Source organism: Pseudophryne corroboree, chromosome 5, assembly GCF_028390025.1.
Source record: "Pseudophryne corroboree isolate aPseCor3 chromosome 5, aPseCor3.hap2, whole genome shotgun sequence".
NCBI lineage: Eukaryota > Metazoa > Chordata > Amphibia > Anura > Myobatrachidae > Pseudophryne > Pseudophryne corroboree.
In genome coordinates this window covers 795,757,174-795,783,293 of record NC_086448.1, presented here as the reverse complement: position 1 = coordinate 795,783,293, position 26,120 = coordinate 795,757,174, and the positions used below count along the sequence as shown (strand labels likewise).

Below are 26,120 nucleotides of genomic sequence, written 5' to 3'. Positions count from 1 at the left end.
CCTACGGTTTAGAGCACGAGGAGCAGGGTCCCCGGGGCGCGTCAGGCGGTCGGTGGGCGCAGGCTCGCGCCCAACCAAGGACCGGCCGTCCATCGGGCGGCGTTTCCGCGGGTCGCGCCGCACGGGTTCCCCCTGGGGCCATGGCGTCGGCGCTGGCCACGGTGGTGGAGGCTCTGGGCCGTTAGCAGCAGTGGCCTCCCCTAGGGCAAGGACGGAGGTTGGCCAGTCTGCGGGACGCAGGGGGTCTGGCGATCGAAGGGCATCAGCGGCGCAGCGAGTAGCACGGGCCTGCCGAGAGCTGGGGGCCGCCGCGGCTGAGCTGGAGCTAGGGCCAGAACGGGAGCAGCGGGGGCGCACAGTCACTGCGCATTCCGCACGGGGTGCCCGGCGTGCGCCGCAAGCGCGGGCCGGGCCCTCTTCTGTTTTGTCTTCCACAGAGGGCCGAAGTGAAAGAGATTGGGCGGATTTCGTGGCGGACGATGATTGGACGGAAGAAAACGAAGGATCCGGGTCGGAGAGGTCGATGGCATCCGGTGAGTTGGTACAGTCTATATCAGTTTCCACCACGAGCTCGAGTTCGCGAAGCTCTTCGTCCTCCTCGTCCTCCTCTTCTTTAGCGTCGCAGGCGTCCGACGCGGATAGTACTGCTAGGGCAAGGAGGGAGGCCGAGAAACTTGCCAAAAGGGCGGCAAAGCAGCAGAAGAGGCGCAAGCGACGCAGGCGAATGAGTGTAGAGGAGCGTAGGGCAAAGAAGCGGCGCGATCTGCCGGGGGTAGTGCGCTGCGAGTACACCGCAGTTATGAGGGGGCTGCGAGATAGCTGCCGCAAGAAGATACGTAGGGGTGACTTCGTGGACTTATTCGTCTTGACTAGGGCCATGAAGAGGGACTACAAAGCGGCGGCCGCTAAGACGGGCATGGGGACAGAAGCTTTCCGGTCTTTTGATAATTGGCTGGCCGGTTTCTGGGTGTTTGCGGCATGCTATTTGGAGGATAGGCCGGAAGAACACATGAATATTATCCGGTACCTGCATCTCGTGCATGACATGCAGCGCACGTCCGCGGGCTCGGAATGGCGGCAGTATGACCAAGAGTTTCGGGAGAAACAGGATGGGCTGCGGGTCATGGATTTTGGTTTCAAAGATGTGGAGGTCTGGCTCAAAGTGACCCGGGCATCACAACAAGAGGCGGAGCCCCAGAAACAGGGAACAGGTGTGCGTCGCGCGGGGTCATCAGCCCAGGGGGCGGTCGCGGACGGAGGAATTGCCAGGACAGGCGGATTGGCCGCTCGCGGGGGCGGGCGGTCCGCTACTCGGGGGAAATGCTTCGCGTTTAACAGCGGAACATGTTCCTATGGCAAGCAGTGTCGGTTTCGTCACTCCTGCCAGCATTGTGGAGGAGCCCACCCAGCCTCCTCTTGTTTTAAAGGGGGGCGACAGGGAAACAGGGGAAAGCAGGCTTACTCGAAGCAGGCCGCGAGCGGGACCGCTCAGCAGAGCCCCAACGCCAGTTAAGTTGGAAACGATGGGCAAATGGTTGGATATGTATCCAAATAGAACGGATGTGAAGTTTTTGTTAGAAGGTTTTAAGTTTGGTTTTCGCTTGCCTGTTGCAAGCGAGGTATCAGTGCGGGCACAGAGAAACCTCCAGTCTGCACGGGCATTGCCGACTGTCCTGCGGGAGAAAGTAGATAAGGAGGTCAGGTTGGGCAGGATGGAGGGGCCTTTTAGATCACCCCCGGTGGATGACTTGGTCATCTCCCCGGTCGGGGTGGTTCCGAAGAAGACCCCGGGCGCTTTTCGGCTCATACAGCATCTGTCTTACCCGCCAGGGGCGTCAGTCAACGACGCAATACCACCGGCTTATTGCTCGGTGGTGTATCAGTCATTTGACGAGGCGCTAGAGATGGTCCGCAGCTACGGGAGCGGGGCCCTCATGGTTAAGATCGATGTTGAGTCAGCCTTTAGATTATTGCCATTGCATCCTGACTCATTCCGTTTCATGGGTTTCCGGATTGGGACGGAGTATTTCATCGACAAATGTCTGCCGATGGGATGTTCCGTTTCATGCTCATTTTTCGAGCGCTTTAGCACGTTTCTTCATTGGTGCGTGGAGTCTTCGTCGGGGGGTCACGGGGTTGCCCATTACCTCGATGATTTCCTGTGTGCGGGTCCGGCTACTGATACTAGGTGCGGCGACTTGCTTTTTAGCATCCGAGCTCTCTTTTACCATTTCGGTGTTCCCGTGGCCGTGGACAAAACAGAGGGTCCGGCCTCCCGTTTGTCAATTTTGGGGATTGAAATTGACACGGTGGCGGGAGAGTGTCGCCTGCCCCGGGACAAGGTTTCGAAGCTACGCGACACCATTTGCCGGTTCAAAGGCTCGCGTAAGGTCACGCTGCGTCAGGCGCAGTCCTTGCTGGGCATGCTTAACTTCGCTTGTCGGGTAATTCCGATGGGCAGGGTTTTCTGCCGGAAGCTCGAAAGGGCAACGGCAGGGTGTGCCAGGCCTCATCATTTCGTTCGATTGTCCTCTGAATTAAAAAGGGATCTGGCCGTATGGGCTTCGTTCCTGGAGGATTTCAACGGGGTGAACATATGGCAAGCGCCAGCCGTAGACAGCGACCGGTTGCAGCTGTTTACCGATGCCGCAGGTGCCTACGGATTTGGTTGTTTTTTGGAGGGATCGTGGTGTGTGGCATCTTGGCCGGAAAGCTGGCATAGTGAGGGTCTTACAAGAGATCTGTTGCTACTGGAGCTTTTTCCCATTATGGTAGCTCTGGAAGTTTGGGGCGACCGGTTGGCTAATCGCAGCATAGTGTTTAGATGCGACAATCTGGGCGTAGTGCATGCGATTAATAACCAGAGGGCGAAATCGCTAGTGGTTCTGAGGGTGCTCGGGCAGTTGCTTCTGACATGCTTGCGTAGGAATCTATGGTTCCGGGCGCAGCATGTTCCCGGTTTGGAAAACGAAATCGCAGATGCATTGTCGCGGGGACAGTGGGAGAGGTTTTGGGTTTTGGCACCCGAGGCCGAAGAGCAGGGTTTTCACTGTCCTGATTATGTTTGGCAGGTGATCGGGCCGGACTGGAAGGTCTAGCGTTGCGGTCAGTAGCGCCGGCCACGCTCAAGGCGTACGGACAAGCGTGGAGCGAGTGGGAGGAGTTTGTCCAGGGTCGTCAGCATCAAGGTAAGAGCAAGCATCGGCTGATGCTTTCTTTTATGTGGCAGCTCTACGTTTCCGGTAGGTCACGAGCGGTGGTGTCCCGGTACTTGGCTGGCGTCTCATTCTTCTGCAAGCTGCGAGGCGTCCCGGATGTAACGAAAAGCGAGGTTCTACGGAAGGCTATGAAAGGGTGGGCGCGAGTTGCGCCGACGCCGCCAGATAGGAGGCGGCCCATCGATGCGGCTTTGTTGCCGGCCGTCATCGAGGCGGTGGGGCGAGTAGCGTCGTCCAGGTTTGAGGCGCTTTTGTTCCGTTTAGCCTTCTCGATGGCTTACCACGGGGCTTTTCGAGTTTCTGAGTTGGTAGCGCCTTCCAAGAGGTCGGAATCGCGCATGCTGGTCGGGGACGTGGTAGTGGGTGAGAGGTCCTTGCTGTGCAGATTGCGGCGCTCCAAGACGGATCAAGTGGGGAGAGGGCGCTGGGTTACGATGGTTCCAGCGCTAGAAGAAAGCGTTTGCCCAGTGGGTCTGGCAATGCAATATGTGGTAGTGCGACCCGCTAAGGAGGGGTCATGGCTATTGCATTATGACAGGCTGCCAGTCACAAAATACCAGTTCCGGTGGATGCTGGGTCGCTGTCTGACGGGCTTGGGCCTCTCGCCTGCTGCTTTCGGTACCCATTCCTTTCGGATAGGCGCGGCGACGTCGGCAGCTGCGGCGGGTTTCTCCAGAACTGAGATCCAGGCAGTGGGGCGATGGAAGTCGTCCAGTTACAGGCGATATATTCGCCCCGTCACGTGAGAGGGCGCCCGGCGCTTGGGGCATTGTTAAATTGCAATTCGTTATGCTGTTTCAGTTCTGTGTTTTATGGAGTTGTGCGTTTGTTAATGTTTGTTCCCCCTTTTTTATCCTACTCAGGGATTAGCTACTCGCCGTTGCCGGCATGAGTCGGCAGCGGGGGTCTGGAGTTATTTGCGATTTTTTGCCTGACTTGACGGACTGAATTCTAATCTATAATTCGGCTAATTTGGTCTAATCAGAGTCCCTCAGCAGGTCTTTACGTTTCACCTCCAGCTGAGTTATTACATGTGTTTCCCATTTTATACCCCCCCCCCCCTGTTTTTATTTCGTTTAATTTTATTTGATCTTCCCCCTTTTGTGTCTTTAACTTGCACTTCTAAATTGGCAACGAAGTATGGTGCAGTCGGCTAGGCCGTGACTGCTGCAATAGCGAGTCCTAAAGTTTTCTTTTTTGGCAGATCCTTCAGTATAAACAATGAATAAGCCTCTTAGTAATCAATTCTACCCCTCTTTTTCCCTTCAGGATGGTTGGAAGACAATTTGACCATTTGGGTGGTTGGCCACTCTTACATTTACTGGGCGGCCAGGTTTGTGGCCTCGGAAGGGTCGCAGGCATTGTTTGGAATACAGGGTGTCAGATGGCTTGGCTGGCGCGGAATGATGTGGGGTGAGCTGAAGAGTAGGTTAGTGAGTCAGGCCAGCAAGCATGGAGTCCCTAAAGTTTTGGTTGTCCATCTAGGTGGCAACGACTTGGGGAAGAGGACATCCTTGGAGCTGCGGTGGGCCATGATACAGGATCTGGCAAGTGTGACCGCGCAATGGACCAATTGTGTGTTGGTTTTTTCCATGATGGTGCCGAGATTGTGTTGGAGGGGTGTGGCGGATGGTCGCCGGATTGATGAGGCCCGGAAAAAGGTGAACGGAGCAGTGGCAAAGTGGGTGCTGTCCCACGGTGGGAGGGTGGTTCGCCACCCGAGGATACGGTTCAGAGACAGCCACCTTTTCCGGCGCGATGGAGTACATCTATCCGATGAGGGGATGATGTTTTTTCTGGAGGATCTGGGTTTCGCTTTGCAGGAGTTAGGGTAGGTTTATGGTGGCGGTGCGAAAGACTTTGGGGATGAGTCTTTCGCTGTTGGCGGAAAAGAACGGCAGTTTCGTATGGTAGAGAAAACTGTAGTGTTTTACAGTTGGTTTGTGGTTTAGGTGCACTCACCTCCATCGACTTATGGCCGCTTGACCACCCGTCCGGGAAGGCAGCGGCAGGGCACCCAGGAGCGGTGGGTAGTCACTGTGGGGGTTGAGTTGTCACCTATTACCGGTTTATGGTAAGCTTTTAGTAAATTTATAGGATTGAGTTATTTAAGTTTAATTTAGATTAAGTGAGCCGTTCTTTTGGGCCGCCACCATATGCCAGCTGGAGCGGCATATTAAATTAATCTCTTCTATTACAGGTTTCCTAATGGTTAGGGACAAATAAATAGCTAGCAATTTTCTGCCAAATTCAAGTCTCAGTGTCGTTATTTCTGGTTATGGTTATGAATGCTTTACTTTCAAAGAAAGGGGTCCACCAAATATCACTAAGATGTTTAGAAGAGAGTATTGACTGCATAGGAGAGAAAAGAGTTAAACATCTGGGGAGGGGTGGACCTAGCTGTAAGGAAAGTACAGCCTTTTTTAAGGGGAGGGCTTGATATATATAGGGAAGGCGAAGCCATTTTAAGTCTCTTGGTGATTTGGTTTCCCACCCTCCCGCCCTGGTAGTTGGAAATTGTGGCACGTGGTGCTTTGGCTCTAAGTTGTTGGCTGTTTTCGTTGGCTATTTATTGGCGGAAAAGAACGGCAGTTTCGTATGGTAGAGAAAACTGTAGTGTTTTACAGTTGGTTTGTGGTTTTGGTGCACTCACCTCCATCGACTTATGGCCGCTTGACCACCCGTCCGGGAAGGCAGCGGCAGGGCACCCAGGAGCGGTGGGTAGTCACTGTGGGGGTTGAGTTGTCACCTATTACCGGTTTATGGTAAGCTTTTAGTAAATTTATAGGATTGAGTTATTTAAGTTTAATTTAGATTAAGTGAGCCGTTCTTTTGGGCCGCCACCATATGCCAGCTGGAGCGGCATATTAAATTAATCTCTTCTATTACAGGTTTCCTAATGGTTAGGGACAAATAAATAGCTAGCAATTTTCTGCCAAATTCAAGTCTCAGTGTCGTTATTTCTGGTTATGGTTATGAATGCTTTACTTTCAAAGAAAGGGGTCCACCAAATATCACTAAGATGTTTAATTGTTCTAGTGAAAGCTTTGATGGCAATGTTGGAAGAGTAGGGGTCGAAATTAGATTTCAATCTGATAGGACAAGCTGGTTTATCAATCGTCACCACGGGCTTATCAGTGTCATTCTTGCCGAAAAATTCTTTCAGTCTCAATTGTCTATTCAGACGACTTAAATCAATTTTACTGTTAAGACTATTGTGAGGATTCGTTGGGACAAAATTGAGGCCTCTACTCAATACCGCAATTTCACAATCAGATAGAGGGCGTGTAGATAGATTATAAATCATTTTTTTGTTTTTGCAGCTCGCTTTGGTTTCCCTTTCGCATTGGCCGCCTCTTCGGGTTCTTTGTCTCCTCCTCCATCCAGTTTGGCCCTTGTTCTCACCCCTAAAGGGGATCGGCCCCTTGGTTTTGTGCGGCTGGTACTCGGGAGTTCTGATTCACTGTAAGAGGTGCCACTAGAGGTATCAGTCTCTTGAGATGATCGTCCTGCTTGTTTATTAAATTTGTTGTACCTCCTGCGATAAGGTCTCCGCCCACCCGTTTGAGGGTTAGCCCAGTAATAAACCCGGTTTTCATCATAATCCTTATTCACAGTGGCCAATTTCTTGGTTTTAAATTTGATTAACTCGGATTTATGTTTGTCCACTTCTGCATTTAATTTGGAAACCCAATCCACAGAAGTGTCTGAGGTCAAAATGTCCAGGCTGTTTTGCTCTAGGACTTTAATTCTCTCTCTGGTTATTGTTAACTCCCTCGTAGCCTCCTCAATAACAAGCAACATCAGATCAAACGAGGCTTTGTTAATTACAGCTGCCCATTTCCGACAAAAGTCGGGATTGTAACGCCCAATCGTTGGCATATTTTTTATGCGGAAACCCCTAGGGATTTTTTTGTCCCGAAAATAGTCTGAAAGACAAACTCCATGTAAATAAAAGTCAGTTTCTCTGTTCCTGAGTCTCAGGAAATCTGTGTAGATTTGTTCATTGGTTACAGCAACAGAGGTCTGCGCCAGCCTGTCTGTTACCAGAATACGGTTTGCATATATATATATATATATAATCTGAGGGGGCCCCAGAGATATCACTGTATCAGGCCACAAGCTTTCTGTTGCCGGCCCTGTACATACGTAGCCACCGCATTACATACGTAGGTGTGACGCCTCATGCAGCAGTGTCATATTAGTGCTATCACGTCTCATGCTCATTCATAAATAGACCTCAAGTAAAATAAACACTGTAGACCCCAAAGTCTACTCAAGTTTGCAACAAAAAAATAAAAGAAAAATATATATATAGACACTACAACACTGCAACAACAGTCAATGTATGCAAATGCATTCGCATTCAATTTCTCTCACTGTGCAATTGCAAAAAATATGCTAATGACTAAGACGCTGTCTTGTGCATATCACAAGCCACTGCCGGCATGTCACATCCACCGTTTACCTACAAGAGCAGAAACATCGGTTGCTCATCTCAGTAAATGTAAGCTGTGTCAGACAGAGCAGCTCTCCTAAGATGCGAGGGGCTCTCCAGCTGTGAGCGAATTCACAGTGGCTGGGTTTGGCGCACCCAGAAAACGGTTCTGGCAGGCCTGCGTTTCTCTAGCCACTCCCCGTTTCCTCCCCCAAATACTGAATACATGTCACTTATTATGGGAATAAATCTTTGGCGCATGCACTATTCCTATTCAATTGCTGTGCATGCACAGTGAAGGTTCTGGCGCTTGCGCAGTGGCAAAAATTTGCTTCACTGTGTACAACATGGACATTGCGTTACCTCTGAATCATGCCCAGTGATCTCTCACTGCATAGGCTTATACTGCAATTACTGTATATCACACACAGCTGGCGAGTCCAAAACACTGAACAAATTACATCTCATCCTGTGGTTATAGGCCCTCATAACGAGTTGTTCGCTCGCTAGCTGCTTTTAGCAGCAGTGCAAACGCTAAGCCGCCGCCCCCTGGGAGTGTATCTTAGCTTAGCAGAAGTGCGAACAAAAGATTAGCAGAGCTGCACAGGAAAAATTTCATGCCGTTTCTGAGTAGCTCCAGACCTACTCACAGATTGCGATCAGCTCAGTCCGTTTAGTTCCTGGTTTGACGTCACATACAAGCTCTGCGTTCGACCAGCCACTCCCCCGTTTCTCCAGCCACTCCTGCGTTTTTGCCTGGCACGCCTGCGGTTTTTAGCACACTCCCTGAAAACGCTGAGTTGCCGCCCAGAAACACCCACTTCCTGTCAATCATACTACGAACACTCGAGCGACTAAAAACGTCGCTCGAGCTTCTGTAAAACTGCAAACTTTTGTGTAAATGTACTTAGCGCATGCGCCAGTGACGTGCGGTGGGGTGAGGCCGGTGAGGCAGGGCCTTTCCTGTCATACTAACATTTGTGCCAGAGTTTTGACTGTATAAAGTATATGAAAAATACAAAGAATATGTTTGAAATATCTTCGTTGTATTATGCTAATAATTTTTATAGCCAAAACTCTGGAGTAAAAAGTCTATGGCGGGTGAGGCAGTGCCTCACCTGTGTATCCTTTCCACACATCTCTGATCAAAACTCACCAAATTTCCAGGAATTTATACTGCTGCACCTGTGTATAATGTCCAAATGTACCATTTGGACCATATATTGCATGTAAATCTGGCTCTGGTTCTAGCCAGTGCCTCCTTAGCTATTTAGCTCACCGCATGTCCCTGGCATGCGCACTGCGCACCATGCGCATAAATGCCGTTTTTTCACCTGATCGCTGCGCTGCGAAAAACGGCAGCGACATTGACAATACCTGAAGCGCCACTCAAGAGTATATAGTTGTACAGTACAGTAGGCCCTCATTCTGAGTTGTTCGCTCGCTAGCAGATTGCTGTATCTTGCAGCTCTGTGTCACTGCAAGTATCCATTCCATATCTGTGCTGCATTTTTGTGAGCAGTATATATAGTAGTACAGTGCAACATTTTGGTGACCAACAGTATATAGTTGTACAAGTAACATAGGCCCTCATTCTGAGTTGTTCGCTCGCTAGCAGATTTTAGCAGCATTGCACACGCTAGGCCGCCGCCCTCTGGGAGTGTATCTCTGCTTAGCAGAATTGCGAACGAAAGATTAGCAGAATTGCGAATAGAAAATTCTTAGCAGTTTCTGAGTAGCTCGAGACTTACTCCTACACTGCGATCAGCTCAGCCCGTTTCGTTCCTGGTTTGACGTCACAAACACGCCCTGCGTTCGGCCAGCCACTCCCCCGTTTCTCCAGACACTCCCCCGTTTCTCCAGACACTCCCCCGTTTTATTCTGGCATGCCTGCGTTTTTCCGCACACTCTCAGTTTCCGCCCAGAAACTCCCACTTCCTGTCAATCACATTCCGATCACTTCAACAATGAAAATTCTTCGTTCGGACGTGAGTAAATCTACTAAGTTTTGTGCTAAAATACTTAGCGCATGCGCACTGCGTGCCATGTGCATGCGCATTTTTGCCTTAATCGCTCTGTTGCGAAAATCGGCAACGAGCGAACAACTCGGAATGATAGAGCAGAGGAAGTCGGCAGTTTCCTCTGAAGATACTGCTTCTTTCTAAAACAATGTATGAACAGTCCCAAGGCACAACCAAGACTTATGCAGCCCTATACACAAAAGGGACCACCAAAATCCCTTTCTTCTTTCTGATTCGCCAGGGGCCACATTCAGTTACCATTTTCTGGCCAGTTACAGAGGCTGATTTTGCGTGCACCTCCAAAGGCTGGAAACAGAATCAGCTTTCTGAGACATAGGTTGACACTGAGCAATCTTTTCGGGATTGTGAATGCGCCAGGGCCATACTGCTCATGTGTTGTGATGTCACTGCGACTCCGGTCAGGCTGCAGCCGCTTTGGGGAGACAATGGGGGTCATTCCGAGTTGATCGCAGCCAGCAACTTTTTGCTGTTGTTGCGATCAACTAATCCCCGCCTATGGGGGAGTGTATTTTAGCATAGCAGGGTTGCGATTGCTTGAGCAGCCCTCCTATGCTTAAAATTTTTCCTGCAAAACAAGACCAGCCCTACAGCTACTTACCCTGTGCGACGGATCCAGCGATGAAGGTCCCGGTCCTGATGTCAGACATCCGCCCTCTGTTCGCCTGGATACGCCTACGTTCTTCTTACCACTCCCTGAAACCATCTGGAAACGGTGAGTATCCGCCCCAGACCGCCTCTCCGCTGTCAATCTTCTTCCGTCCAACGCTGCGTCTTTTCTACTTGCTCGGCGCTCCATTGCCTGGCGCCGCGCATGCGCAGATCTGACTTGTTCGCACCGCAGCGAACAACCGATGCAAGCGAACGGGTCAGAATGACCCCCAATGTCGTTTTCACAAAATGGAGCTGTGTCACCTCTGTTTGGCGGGAGCACCAAGACCAGTGATTGCGATTTACTGGCCATGGCTGCGGATATGTGGTGGCCAGTCCAACTGTCGTCTCAGACAGTTGGTCTGAGACGACGACAGTTGGTGTCCTTCAACACAAGACACCACCTGCGCCATTAGCATATTTTTGTACAGCTGCGGTGTCTAAACACGCAGCTGCTGTGCCTTTTTGTATCCACTGCTGACTCAGGGCCTTATCACGCAAAGCTTCAGCGGCTAATTATAATTATTATCCTTCATATGTCATGACAAAGGCTTTGCATTGTCATTGAGGTTATATGCTATCACAACTAAGTGCCGCATTCCCACTCTGAGGAACAGAGGATTCCCCCACCACCAGCCCACTAAGGTAAGTAGCAGCAGGGGTGGGAGTGCAAGGGAGACTACTTCCAAGATGATACGGGCTAGAGATGAGCGAATTCGGTTCGTTGAGTTCCGACCCCCCCCCCCCCCCCCCCCGAACTTCACCTATTTTACACGGTTCCGAGGCAGCCTCGGATCTTCCCGCCTTGCTCGGTTAACCCGAATGCGGCTGAACGTCATCATCCCGCTGTCGGATTCTAGCGAGATTCGTATTCTATATAAAGAGCCGCGCGTCAACGCCATTTTCACTCGTGCATTGGAGATTGAACGGAGAGGACGTGGCAGCGTTCTCTCCCTGAAAAGCTCCGTAATCTGTGCTCAGTGTGCTGCAAATATCTGTGCTCAGTGTGCTGCAAATAATCTGTGCTCAGTGTGCTGAAAATATCTACGTTCTCTGCCTGAAAAGCTCCATATCTGTGCTCAGTGTGCTGCAAATATCTGTGCTCAGTGTGCTGCATTTTGGTGACCAACAGTATATAGTTGTACAGTACAGTAGGCCATTGCTGTATCTTGCAGCTCTGTGTCACTGCACGTATCCATTCCATATCTATGCTGCATTTTTGTGAGCAGTATATATAGTAGTACAGGGCAGCATTTTAGTGACCAACAGTATATAGTTGTACAGTACAGTAGGCCATTGCTGTATCTTGCAGCTCTGTGTCACTGCAAGTATCCATTCCATATCTGTGCTGCATTTTTGTGAGCAGTATATATAGTAGTACAGGGCAGCATTTTAGTGACCAACAGTATATAGTTGTACAGTACAGTAGGCCATTGCTGTATCTTGCAGCTCAGTGTCACTGCAAGTATCCATTCCATATCTGTGCTGCATTTTTGTGAGCAGTGTATATAGTAGTACAGTGCAGCATTTTGGTGACCAACAGTATATAGTTGTACAGTACAGTAGGCCATTGCTGTATCTTGCAGCTCTGTGTCACTGCAAGTATCCATTCCATATCTGTGCTGCATTGTTGTGAGCAGTATATATAGTAGTACTGTGCAGCATTTTGGTGACCAACAGTATATAGTTGTACAGTACAGTAGGCCATTGCTGTATCTTGCAGCTCTGTGTCACTGCAAGTATCCATTCCATATCTGTGCTGCATTTTTGTGAGCAGTATATATAGTAGTACAGTGCAACATTTTGGTGACCAACAGTATATAGTTGTACAGTACAGTAGGCCAATGCTGTATCTTGCAGCTCTGTGTCACTGCAAGTATCCATTCCATATCTGTGCTGCATTTTTGTGAGCAGTATATATAGTAGTACAGTGCAGCGTTTTGGTGACCAACAGTATATAGTTGCAGGGGTGTATCTATGAGTCCTAGCGCCCCTGGCAAATTAAGGGGCTGGCGCCCCGCATATTTGTATTAGGGAAGGCACACATGCCGAAAAAGGGTAATTGTTTGTGGGAAAGAGCTGTGGCCACACACTGGTACCCTAAATTCAAATTACACCACACAGTAGTATGGCATAGTAAAGTCCTTTACAGCAGTAGTGCCCCTTACACATTAGGCCCACAGTACTAGTGCCCCCTTCACATTATGCCCACAGTAGAAGTGTCCCTTGCACATTATGCCCACAGTAGTAGTGCCCCCTTCACATTATGCCCACAGTAGAAGTGTCCCTTGCACATTATGCCCACAGTAGTAGTGGACCTTACACATTGCCCACAGTAAGGGCTGCCATAAGCTGTAGTTTATTTTGTGTTTGATGATCATTGTGACTTCTGCCTGCTGTGCGAGTCTACGGGCCACACCAGGTACTGTACATAGAAACAAAGAATTTGGCATCGGATAAGAACCACTTGGCCCATCTAGTCTGCCCTAAACACATGTACATGCACACACACAGTAGGCAAGGTTTATTTTATTTTTGGTGGGAGACAACAATTAACCTACAAGTATATTTTTGGATTGTGGGAGAAAACCGGAGTACTCGGTGGAACTCACGAATGCACAGGGAGAATACACAAACTCCACACAGTTAGGGCCTTGTTGGGAATCAAACCCATGACCTCAGTGCTGTGAGGCAGTAATGATATTCATTACACCAGTACATATGTATGAACAATTGCTGTGTAGCTGAGCACTAACTACTGTCCCATGATATCAGCCATTCTACGGTTACAGTATATTGCCCTTCACCAAAATCCAAGCCTCCTTCCATCTTGCCTTTCCACAAGTCATCCTCTCCCAGTCTGTTCCCTCCTTTAAAAACAGCTATGTGCCTTCACTCTAACACATCAGCCCCCCATACCCTTCTCCTTTAGCACACACCCCTTCTTAATTTGCCAGCTAACTTCTCATGACACCACCATACATATCCCATCTACTGTAAACACCAGCACCCCCCCTCCACCTCTATATCCCTTTTCCTTAGCATGCCTGCTAACCTGATATCCGTCATCCTCTAAACTACCAGCATCTCTTCATTACCATTTCTGCTTCCCCTTCAAAATGCCAGCAAACCCTCCACCCCCCAAATGCCAGACATCTGCAGCTCTTCTCCCCATGTTGGTTACCACCATACCCTTCTCCTCAATAGACCAGCTCCCCCCATATACCCTTCTCCTCAATAGACCAGCTCCCCTGTCACAACTGAGGGCTGGTGCTGACCAGGGGGAGCCTCAGTTGTAGGGGCTGAGGTATATGTGTACCTGGGAGGCAGTACAGGGTTCTTGGACATGCAGGGAACCTTTAGAACAAATGCCCGAAGGCGTGACCAAGACAACGAAGGAAAGTTCAAAGGTTTTATTAAACACAGTTCAGAGGAATACTGGGACTTGGTACAGGTAATAGGAATCACAGTTCAGAGAAATACTTGGGATCGATGGCGGAACACCGATGGTGACTTGGAATCGATGGCGGAACACCGATGGAGACTTGGGATCGATGGCGGAACACCGATGGAGACTTGGGATCGATGGCGGAACACCGATGGAGACTTGGGATCGATGGCGGAACACCGATGGAGACTTGGGATCGATGGCGGAACACCGATGGAGACTTGGGATCGATGGCGGAACACCGATGGAGACTTGGGATCGATGGCGGAACACCGACGGAGACTTGGGATCGATGGCGGACACCAATGGTTACTGGGGATCGATGGCGGAACACCGATGGTTACTGGGGATCGATGGCGGAACACCGATGGTTACTGGGGATCGATGGCGGAACACCGATGGAGACTTGGGATCGATGGCGGAACACCGATGGAGACTTGGGATCGATGGCGGAACACCGATGGAGACTTGGGATCGATGGCGGAACACCGATGGTTACTGGCAGGGCAGAGCACCGCTGGAAGCTAGAAGCTGGAAGCCGGTCTCAGGTAACTGCCAGTCACAGGGAGCAATGTAGACACTGCAGAGTCAGGCTGTACTGTAGAGAAAGTCCATGGAAGAACTGCACACTGGAATCACTGTAGACAATTGAAGCACTGACCTCTTTCCACCCCAGGAACAAGATATTTATACCAGCTGGGAAACAGGGATTGGCTGGCTGATTAAGCAGAGTCTAGAGTGCAGCTGCTGGGTAATTAGGTAGAAACCAGAGTGCAGCTGATTGGCTGAAAAGTAACATGTGATGAAAACAAACATGGCTGCGCCCATGTTTGAACTTGGAGGGAAAGACTGTTTGTAACTTGCATGTGAAACTTAACCCTGATGCTGCCAGAATCACAGTAAAGAGATTAGAAACAATGAGATGCAGCGTGCTGCACACAGACAGTGCAGATGGAATCCAGGCTTGGAACGCTGGGACAGTCTCAGGAGGCATTTGGAAGGTAAATACTGATAAGGAATTACCTGGATCGTGACATCCCCCATATACCCTTCTCCTCAATAGACCAGCTCCCCCATATACCCTTCTCCTCAATAGACCAGCTCCCCTCATGTACCCCTTCTCCTCAATAGACCATCCCCATATACCCTTCTCCTCAATAGACCAGCTCCCCCCATATACCCTAATACTCAATAGACCAGCTTCCCCCATATACCCTAATACTCAATAGACCAGCTTCCCCCATATACCCTAATACTCAATAGACCAGCTCCCCCCATATACCCTAATACTCAATAGACCAGCTCCCCTCATGTACCCCTTCTCCCCAATAGACCATCCCCCCATACACCTTCTCAATAGTCCTCTGAATATCTTAATATACTGGCCTCCCATATGCTATCGCCTCAATATTGCACCCCTAATATGCCTTCTCCTCAATATGCTGTTTGGAAAATGGGAGGTCGCTTCCAGACACCCTCCTGCTAAACGTTTCTCCCATACCAAATCTCCCCTTCCCCGCAGTGCTCAGGCACCGCTGCTGCCCCCCACCCTCTCACCCAGAGCATGGACACAGCCTTGTTTGCATCTCTTTGTACCAGCGCTGAGTCAGCACCAACTGCAGTGCCCAATCATCCCCGTCACTTACTTATGCATCAGCACTTCTCACCCGCTCAATATTCACACAAGCGCCGTTTGTTGTGTCCGAGGTATGATCAGCAAAGCAGCCCCGCTGCCCGCTGTCACAGAGAAAGAGAGCGGTGTCTGCGGACGGCGCCTCCCCCTTGGCTGGCTGGAATGTGGACAGAGAGAGCGCCCACTGCCGCTGGAACAATGAGTGGGAGTCCGGGACACAAGGCTCTCACAGACACGTCTGCAGGTCACCCTGCGCCATCACCGACTCACTGTCACTATTATTTCATTATATCAACTGGCTGCAGGTGGCACATCCGGGCGGCGCCCCAATTCTGCCGGCGCCCCTGGCGAGTGCCATCCTGGCCTATTAGAAGATACGCCCCTGTATAGTTGTACAGTACAGTAGGCCATTGCTGTATCTTGCAGCTCTGTGTCACTGCAAGTATCCATTCCATATCTGTGCTGCATTTTTGTGAGCAGTATGTAAACGTCGGTTTATGTACAGGACTAAAAGCTATACTTTAAACACACTTAATACACTTTAATATTGAGCCGCTGCGGCCGCTGTAATTAACCTTTCACTCTTATTTAGTTCACAAACCTTACGTACACAAGATCGCACAGTGGCCCTCATTCCGAGTTGTTCGCTCGCAAGGCGATTTTAGCAGAGTTACACACGCTAAGCCGCCGCCTACTGGGAGTGAATCTTAGCTTCTTAAAATTGCGAACGATGTATTCGCAATATTGCGATTACAAACTACTTAGCAGTTTCAGAGTAGCTTCAGACTTACTCGGCATCTGCGATCAGTTCACTGCTTGTCGTTCCTAGTTTGACGTCACAAACACACCCAGCGTTCGCCCAGACACTCCCCCGTTTCTCCAGCCACTCCCGCGTTTTTTCCGGAAACGGTAGCGTTTTTTCCCACACGCCCATAAAACGCCGTGTTTCCGCCCAGTAACACCCATTTCCTGTCAATCACACTACGATCGCCGGAGCGAAGAAAAAGCCGTGAGTAAAAAAACTATCTTCATAGCAAAATTACTTGGCGCAGTCGCAGTGCGAACATTGCGCATGCGTACTAAGCAGAAAAACGCTGCGATGCGAAGAAAATTACCGATCGAACGACTCGGAATGAGGGCCAGTGTACGCACTCTGCGTACGTACGCCGAAAGGGCGTAGTGACTACACAGTTTGCGTACACAGGCCTATATGCTGTTAACACAATGCAGCAGCCTGAGTGGCTGTAAATACACTTTAAACCTTAGAAAAGGAAATGGGACACGACACCAATTGTAATGCAAAAGTATGTTGGGGTCTAACCCACTAACGGTTCTTTACTTGCAGGTGGTTACAATATAAACAATACAATACAATAGAATAGAATAATGGCTACAGTCAACGGTACATACGTGTTTGGTTTCGCCTGCGCTTCCCAGTCTGGTCCTCAGTCATCAAGGTAGATGACCTTCAGAGTCTGTGTCTGACCGGGCATGCAGCTGGCTCTTTTATACAATAGTCTAAAACATAATACAATGGATACTGTAATCTCTTTGTCCATTGGAGACATGGATGGTCATTTACAGTACAGGAGAGGTCATAGGTTGGTTTGAATAGGTGGGCCATGTCTGTTCCAGGTGCACTTGTAGATGTTCTCCTCTGGGTTCCCGCCGCATACCAAATGTACAGTAATTACAGTTAATATTTATATTCTGCTCCTGTGCATAACTATTCGCAGGAGCGTGCAATCTTCAGCAAACCAACACCGGAATATTTCCCTTAATATACCCTACAGCTGGATACCAAACACCACCTTATAACCTTGTTCTGTCCCCTCCTATCCTGTAAAGGTGAATCCCTTTGTTCTGATACCATTTAAACTATTGTAACTTGCTGGTGTGGTGCAGGGAGACTATGTGTACATTGTGCACTATTTGGATAAATATGTAATGAGTTTTGATGGCTTTTCCATGCGAACACAAACTCTACCATAATTACTCATACCACGCGCTAATACGCAGGACCACGGGAGCGACCATACGCAAATTGCGAATATGTGCACGCACGGCAGAACAAGTGCGTGCACGGAGGCCATCTGTGTGTAGTTTGTACGTGATGTGTGTACTGCAATATTTTTCGACTTTGACAAGTATATATAGTAGTACAGTGCAGCATTTTGGTGACCAACAGTATATAGTTGTACAGTACAGTAGGCCATTGCTATTGATATAATAATATTACTGGCATATAATTCCACACATTAAAAAATGGAGAACAAAAATGTGGAGGGTGAAATAGGGAAAGATCAAGATCCACTTCCACCTAGTACTGAAGCTGCTGCCACTAGTCATGGCAGAGACGATTCAATGCCATCAACGTTGTCTGCCAAGGCCGATGCCCAATGTCATAGTAGAGAGCATGTTAAATCCAAAAAACTAAAGTTCAGTAAAATGACCCAAAAATCAAAATTAAAAGCGTCTGAGGAGAAGCGTAAACTTGCCAATATGCCATTTACGACATGGAGTGGCAAGGAACGGCTGAGGCCCTGTCCTATGTTCATGGCTAGTGGTTCAGATTCACATGAGGATAGAAGCACTCATCCTCCCGCTAGAAAACTGAAAAGAGTTAAGATGGCAAAAGCACAGCAAAGAACTGTGCGTTCTTCTAAATCACAAATCCCCAAGGAGAGTCCAATTGTGTCGGTTGCGATGCCTGACCTTCCCAACACTGGACGGGAAGAGGTGGCTCCTTCCACCATTTGCACGCCCCCTGGAAGTGCTGGAAGGAGCACCCACAGTCCAGTTCTTGAAGATGTCACTGTTGAAGTATACCAGGATGAGGATATGGGTGTTGTTGGCGCTGAGGAGGAAATTGTCAAGGAGGATTCTGATGGTGAGGTGGTTTGTTTAAGTCAGGCACATTGACATGCCTGGCCAAATTACAAAAAAAATCACCTCTTCGGTGTGGAACTATTTTAACAGAAATGCGGACAACAGGTGTCAAGCCGTGTGTTGCCTTTGTCAAGCTGTAATAAGTAGGGGTAAGGACGTTAACCACCTAGAAACATACTCCCTTATACGTCACCTGGAGCGCATTCATCAGAAGTCATTGACAAGTTCAAAAACTTTGGGTGACAGAGAAAGCAGTCCACTGACAACTAAATCCCTTCTTCTTGTAACCAAGCTCCTGCAAACCACACCACCAACTCCCTCAGTGTCAATTTCCTCCTTAGACAGGAACGCCAATAGTCCTGCAGGCCATGTCACTGGCAAGTCTGACGAATCCTCTCCTGACTGGGATTCCTCCGATAGACCCTTGAGTGTAACGCCTACTGGCGCTGCTGTTGTTGCTGCTGGGAGTCGATCATCATCCCAGAGGGGAAGTCGGAAGACCACTTGTACTACTTGCAGTAAGCAATTGACTGTCCAACAGTCCTTTGCGAGGAAGATGAAATATCACAGCAGTCATCCTGTTGCAAAGCGGATAACTCAGGCCTTGGCAGCCTCATTGGTGTTAGACGTGCGTCCGGTATCCGGCGTTAGTTCACAGGGAAATAGAGAATTTCTTGAGGTAGTGTGTCCCCGGTACCAAATGCCATCTTGGTTCCACTTCTCTAGGCAGGCGATACCGAGAATGTACACAGACGTCAGAAAAAGACTCACCAGTGTCCTAAAAAATGCAGTTGTACCCAATGTCCACTTAACCACGGACATGTGGACAAGTGGAGCAGGGCAGACTCAGGACTATATGACTGTGACAGCCCACTGGGTAGATGTATTGCCTCCAGCAGCAACAACAGCAGCTGCGGCACCAGTAGCAGCATCTCGCAAACGCCAACTCGTTCCTAGGCAGGCTATGCTTTGTATCACCACTTTCCATAAGAGTCACATAGCTGAAAACCTCTTACGGAAACTGAGGAACATCATTGCAGAATGGCTTACCCCAATTGGACTCTCCTGGGGATTTGTGACATCGGACAACGCCACCAATATTGTGCGTGCATTACATGTGGGCAAATTCCAGCACGTCCCATGTTTTGCACATACATTGAATTTGGTGGTGCAGAATTTTTTAAATAACGACAGGGGCGTGCAAGAGATGCTGTCGGTGGCCCGAAGAATTGCGGGCCACTTTCGGCATTCAGCCACCGCGTGCCGAAGACTGGAGCACCAGCAAACACTCCTGAACCTGCCCCGCCATCAACTGAAGCAAGAGGTGGTAACGAGGTGGAATTCAACCCTCTATATGCTTCAGAGGATGGAGGAGCAGCAAAAGGCCATTCAAGCCTATACATCTGCCTACGATATAGGCAAAGGAGGGGGAAAGCATCTGACTCAAGCGCAGTGGAGAATGATTTCAACGTTGTGCAAGATTCTGCAACCCTTTGAACTTGCCACACGTGAAGTCAGTTCAGACACTGCCAGCTTGAGTCAGGTCATTCCACTCATCAGGCTTTTGCAGAAGCAGCTGGAGAGATTGATGGAGGAGCTAAAGCGGAGCGATTCCGCTAGGCATGTCAGACTTGTGGATGGAGCCCTTCATTCGCTTAACCAGGATTCACGGGTGGTCAATCTGTTAAAATCAGAGCACTACATTTTGGCCACCGTGCTCGATCCTAGGTTTAAAGCCTACGTTGTATCTCTCTTTCCGGCAGACACAAGTCTGCAGAGGTTCAAAGACCTGCTGGTGAGACACTTGTCAACTCAAGCGGAACGTGACCCGTCAACAGCTCCTCCTTCACATTCTCCCGCAACTGGGGCTGCGAGGAAAAGGCTAAGAATTCCGAGCCCACCAGCTGGCGGTGATGCAGGGCAGTCTGGAGCGAGTGCTGACATCTGGTCCAGACTGAAGGACCTGCCAACGATTACTGACATGTCGTCTACTGTCACTGCATATGATTATGTCACCATTGAAAGAATGGTGGAGGATTATATGAGTGACAGCATCCAAGTAGGCATGTCAGACAGTCCGTACATATACTGGCAGGAAAAATAGGCAATTTGGAGGCCCTTGCACAAATTGGCTTTATTTTACCTAAGTTGCCCCCCCCTCCAGTGTGTACTCCGAAAGAGTGTTTAGTGCAGCCAGTCACCTTGTCAGCGATCGGCGTACGCGGTTACTTCCACAAAATGTGGAGAAGATGATGTTCATCAAAATGAATTATAATCAATTCCTCCGTGGAGACATTCACCAGCAATTGCCTCCAGAAAGTACACAGGGACCTGAGATGATGGATTCCAGTGGGGACGAATTAATACTCTGTGAGGAGGGGGATGTACACAGTGAAAGGGGTGAGGAATCGGAGGATGATGATGAGGTGGACATCTTGCCTCTGTAGAGCCAGTTTGAGCAAGGAGAGATTGATTGCTTCTTTTTTTGGTGGGGGGCGAAACCAACCAGTCATTTCAACCACAGTCGTGTGGCAGACCCTGTGGCTGAAATGATGGGTTTGTTAAAGTGTGCATGTCCTGTTTATACAACATACCCTCTTTTTTTTAAATTTATCTTTGCATCATGTGATATTTGGGGCCAATTTTTTTAAGTGCCATCCTGTCTGACACTGCAGTGCCACTCCTAGATGGGCCAGGTGTTTGTGCCGCCCACTTGGGTCGCTTAGCTTAGTCATCCAGCGACCTTGGTGCAAATTTTAGGACTAAAAATAATATTGTGAGGTGTTCAGAATAGACTGGAAATGAGTGGAAATTATGGTTATTGAGATTAATAATACTATAGGATCAAAATTACCCCAAATTCTATGATTTAAGCTGTTTTTGAGGGTTTTTTGAAAAAAAAACACCCAAATCCAAAACACACCCGAATCCGACAAAAAAAATTTCAGGGAGGTTTTGCCAAAACGCGTCCGAATTCAAGTACTAGGAAAATGTGCAGCATGCATTGGCGCTCAAACCGTAAGATGAATCCCTTGAATTGTGGAGGGATGAACGGAATGAAACCAAGTATGGTTACAAGATAAAGTGCATTTATTATTGTGAAACAAACACACCAACACAAATGAACAATAAAATGTACAGGTTTAAAAATACAGATTAAAAAACAGATTTTAAAAAACAAAAACAAACGTGGACTGGGAGGCAGTGACTTGTTTAAAGTGCCTGTGCGGTAAGTGAATGATCAATCTCTCACCATTTGGTGGTCCTGCGGTGGGCTAGCTTAGAGTAAGCAGTAATGGTCCAGAGCTGAAATAGCCCGGCACCACCGCATGGAGCATAGATTAGCACGTGGGTCCTTCCAATGGTATCACCGCTCCTTTGTCCAGTCCTCTATCCAGATACAACGCGTTTCGGTCAAGTACCTCTGACCTTTCTCAAGTTTTGGATGGAGGATATAGATCTGGGCATCTATTTATACCCATGTGTCTAATTTTCATTGATGTCACCTGTATTCCCAAAGTGCGCCTCATCTCACCGGCTCGTACTACCGGAAATTACGCACTTTGTGTTCCAGCGCCGGCCGGAAGTGTCGCGATGTGCGTTCCATTACTTTACCGGAAGTACTATCCCGGCCGCAGCGATCACCTCAATGGCAAATCTCTTGGAGAATTCCTCACTCAGGACTTATGCTGTCCATAAAATATGCAATATATTGTCCCAGTTTAGATGTCAGACGGTTTTATTTCATCCATCTTGTCATACATTGGCAGATCGTTATAATTGAATCCTTGTCGGCCATCTTTGTTACTGGAAAGACCACCTTTTTCCATAATCTTAGTGTAGTGGAGATCTAATTTCGATTTGAAGCCAGAATTCCATCTCGTTTTCATATACCTTTCATGGAGAAGACCCTCTCTGACCAAACTTTGTGGTACTTTATATTCCCACTAGTCCTTCCCTATTACCCGAGTAGGGTCACTCCTCTTTCGGATTGTATTAGATGGAATTCTCACAACGGATGTGTACCCACATGTAAGTCCCCAAAAAAAATTTTTTTTTGGGACTTACATGTGGGTACACATCCGTTGTGAGAATTCCATCTAATACAATCCGAAAGAGGAGTGACGTTGTATAGAGGACTGGACAAAGGAGCGGTGATACCATTGGAAGAACACACGTGCTGATCTATGCTCCATGCGGTGGTGCCGGGCTATTTCAGCTCTGGACCATTACTGCTTACTCTAAGCTAGCCCACCGCAGGGCCACCAGATGGTGAGAGATTGATCATTCACTTACCGCACAGGCACTTTAAACAAGTCACTGCCTCCCAGTCCACGTTTGTTTTTTGTTTTTTTTAAACCTGTTTTTTAATCTGTATTTTTAAACCTGTACATTTTATTGTTAATTTGTGTTGGTGTGTTTGTTTCACAATAATAAATGCACTTTATCTTGTAACCATACTTGGTTTCATTCCGTTCATCCCTCCACAATTCAAGGGATTCATCTTACGGTTTGAGCGCCAATGCATGCTGCACATTTTCCTAGTACTTGAATTCTTAGGGATTTATGTGTTTGTCCCTCCTGGTGTAGTAGCAAGGCTGCTCAGTCTGCTTTTATTGCGCATTCACTGTCAGTGTACACCCTCTTTTTGTGTCTTTTGGTATTAAAAACGCGTCCGAATCCAAAACACGGCCGCGGAACCGAATCCAAACACAAAACCCGAAAAATTTCCGGTGCACATCTCCAATACGGGCATCACCAGAGCTTGGGTCAGCGTTGATATGAAATGCTTCATAAACACCTCACCGCAGAAATTTACAAAGTGGATCATGTACACAGGCCTATTCCATGCCGCGGGTCAAAGAGGCATCTGTCTGCAGGTCCAGTCCCCAGTTCAAAGCTTTAAGCTGATGCCTCTATAGACTGTGACATGAACTGCTGTTTGGCTTACACAGGCAGAGGTGCAGTTGTTTACACCGGCAGTGCAGCCTCTATCTGTGCACATGTGCGACCCCACATCCATCTCTGCTGCCCCTCTATTTTCCTTTTCCCTCCTGGTTCTTCTATTGGTTGGTTCCCAGCAGATTCACTCTTTGGGGGGAATTCAAATTTTTGAAAAGTCGGTTGGGTGTCTGTTTTTTTCCTGTCTATTAGATAGGAAAAAACAGACACCCAACAGACTTTTCAAAAAATAAGATTTTACTCACCAGTAAATCTATTTCTCGTAGTCCGTAGTGGATGCTGGGACTCCGTAAGGACCATGGGGATTAGCGGCTCCGCAGGAGACTGGGCACAACTAAAGAAAGCTTTAGGACTACCTGGTGTGCACTGGCTCCTCCCACTAAGACCCTCCACCAGACCTCAGTTAGGATACTGTGCCCGGAAGAGCTGACACAATAAGGAAGGATTTTGAATCCCGGGTAAGACTCATATCAGCCACACCAATCACACCGTATAACTCGTGATACAATACCCAGTTAACAGTATGAAATATAACTGAGCCTCTCAACAGATGGCTCAACAATAACCCTTTAGTTAGGCAATAACTATAAACAAGTATTGCAGACAATCCGCACTTGGGATGGGCGCCCAGCATCCACTACGGACTACGAGAAATAGATTTACCGGTGAGTAAAATCTTATTTTCTCTGACGTCCTAAGTGGATGCTGGGACTCCGTAAGGACCATGGGGATTATACCAAAGCTCCCAAACGGGCGGGAGAGTGCGGATGACTCTGCAGCACCGAATGAGCAAACTCTAGGTCCTCCTCAGCCAGGGTATCAAACTTGTAGACTGTTGCAAAAATGTTTGAACCTGACCAAGTAACAGCTCGGCAAAGTTGTAAAGCCGAGACCCCTCGGGCAGCCGCCCAAGAAGAGCCCACTTTCCTCGTGGAATGGGCTTTTACAGATTTAGGGTGCGGCAGTCCAGCCGCAGAATGTGCAAGTTGAATCGTGCTACAGATCCAGCGAGCAATAGTCTGCTTAGAAGCAGGAGCACCCAGCTTGTTGGGTGCATACAGGATAAACAGCGAGTCAGTTTTCCTGACTCCAGCCGTCCTGGAAACATATAATTTTCAGGGCCCTGACTACGTCCAGTAACTTGGAATCCTCCAAGTCCCAAGTAGCCGCAGGCACCACAATAGGTTGGTTCACATGAAAAACTGATACCACCTTAGGAAGGAATTGGGAACGAGTCCTCAATTCCGCCTTATCCATATAAAATACAGATAAGGGCTTTTGTATGACAAAGCCGCCAATTCTGATACACGCCTGGCCGACGCCACGGCCCACATCATGACCACTTTCCACGTGAGGTATTGTAGCTCCACGGATTTAAGTGGCTCAACCCAATGCGACTTCAGGAAATCCAACACCACGTTGAGATCCCACGGTGCCACTTGAGGCACAAACGGGGGCTGACTATGCAGCACTCCCTTAACAACAGTCCGAACTTCAGGCAGTGAAGCCAGTTCTATTTTGGAAGAAAATCGATAGAGCCGAAATCTGGACCTTCATGGAACCCAATTTTAGGCCCATAGTCACCTCTGACTGTAGGAAGTGCAGAAATCGACCTAGCTGAAATTTCTCCTTTGGGGCCTTCCTGGCCTCACAGCACGCAACATATTTCCACCATATGCGGTGATAATGGTTTGCGTTCACTTCTTTCCTAGCTTTAAATAGCGTAGGGATAACTTCCTCCGGAATGCCCTTTTCCTTCAGGATCCGGCGTTCAACCACCATGCCGTCAAACGCAGCCGCGGTACGTCTTGGAACAGACAGGCCCCCTGCTGCAGCAGGTCCTGTCTGAGCGGCAGAGGCCATGGGTCCTCTGAGATAATTTCTTGGAGTTCTGGTTACCAAGCTCTTCTTGGCCAACCCGGAACAATGAGTATAGTTCTTACTCCTCTCCTTCTTATTATTCTCATTACCCTGGGTAAGAGAGGCAGAGAAGGGAACACATACACCGACTGGTACACCCACGGTGTTACCAGAGCATCCACAGCTATCGCCTGAGGGTCCCTTGACCTGGCGCAATATCTTTGTAGCTTTTTGTTGAGGCGGTGTACAATCATTTGGAAAACTTCTGGATGAAGTCCCCACTCTCCCGGGTGGAGGTCGTGTCTTCTGAGAAAGTCTGCTTCTCAGTTGTCCACTCCGGGAATGAACACTGCTGACAGTGCTAACACATGATTTTCCGCCCATCGGAGAATCCTTGTGGCTTCTGCCATCGCCATCCTGCTTCTTGTGCCGCCCTGTCGGTTTACATGAGCGACCGCCGTGATGTTGTCTGACTGGATCAGCACCGGCCGATGTTGAAGCAGGGGTCTAGCCTGACTTAGGGCATTGTAAATGGCCCTTAGTTCCAGAATATTTATGTGTAGGGAAGTCTCCTGACTTTTCCATAGCCTTGGAAGTTTCTTCCCTGTGTGACTGCCCCCCAGCCTCGAAGGCTGGCATCCGTGGTCACCAGGACCCAGTCCTGTATGCCGAATCTGCGGCCCCCTAGAAGATGAGCACTCTGCAGCCACCACAACAGCGACACCCTGGCCCTTGGAGACAGGGTTATCCGCCGATGCATCTGAAGATGCGACCCGGACCACTTGTCCAACAGATCCCACTGGAAAATCCTTGCATGGGACCTGGCGAATGGAATTTCTTCGTAAGAAGCTACCATCCTTCCCAGGGCTCGCGTGCATTTATGCACCGACACCTGTATACGTATTAGGAGGTCTCTGTCTAGAGACGACAACTCCTTGGACTTCTCCTCCGGGAGAAACCCTTTTTATCCTGTTCTGTGTCC

The 26,120-nt window shown here is 48.9% G+C and overlaps 1 protein-coding gene across 2 annotated transcripts in view; it reads left to right on the top strand.

Annotated features, from left to right (window-relative positions):
• Positions 1 to 10,736: 10,736 nt before the first annotated feature.
• ZHX2 (zinc fingers and homeoboxes 2) overlaps positions 10,737 to 26,120 on the top strand; it is a 115,143-nt gene continuing 99,759 nt past the window's right edge. For both annotated transcript variants that reach the window (XM_063924443.1, XM_063924441.1), the window contains exon 1: positions 10,737 to 10,991. The gene's annotated coding sequence lies outside the window, so the exon portion shown is untranslated. The remainder of the gene's footprint in view (positions 10,992 to 26,120) is intronic.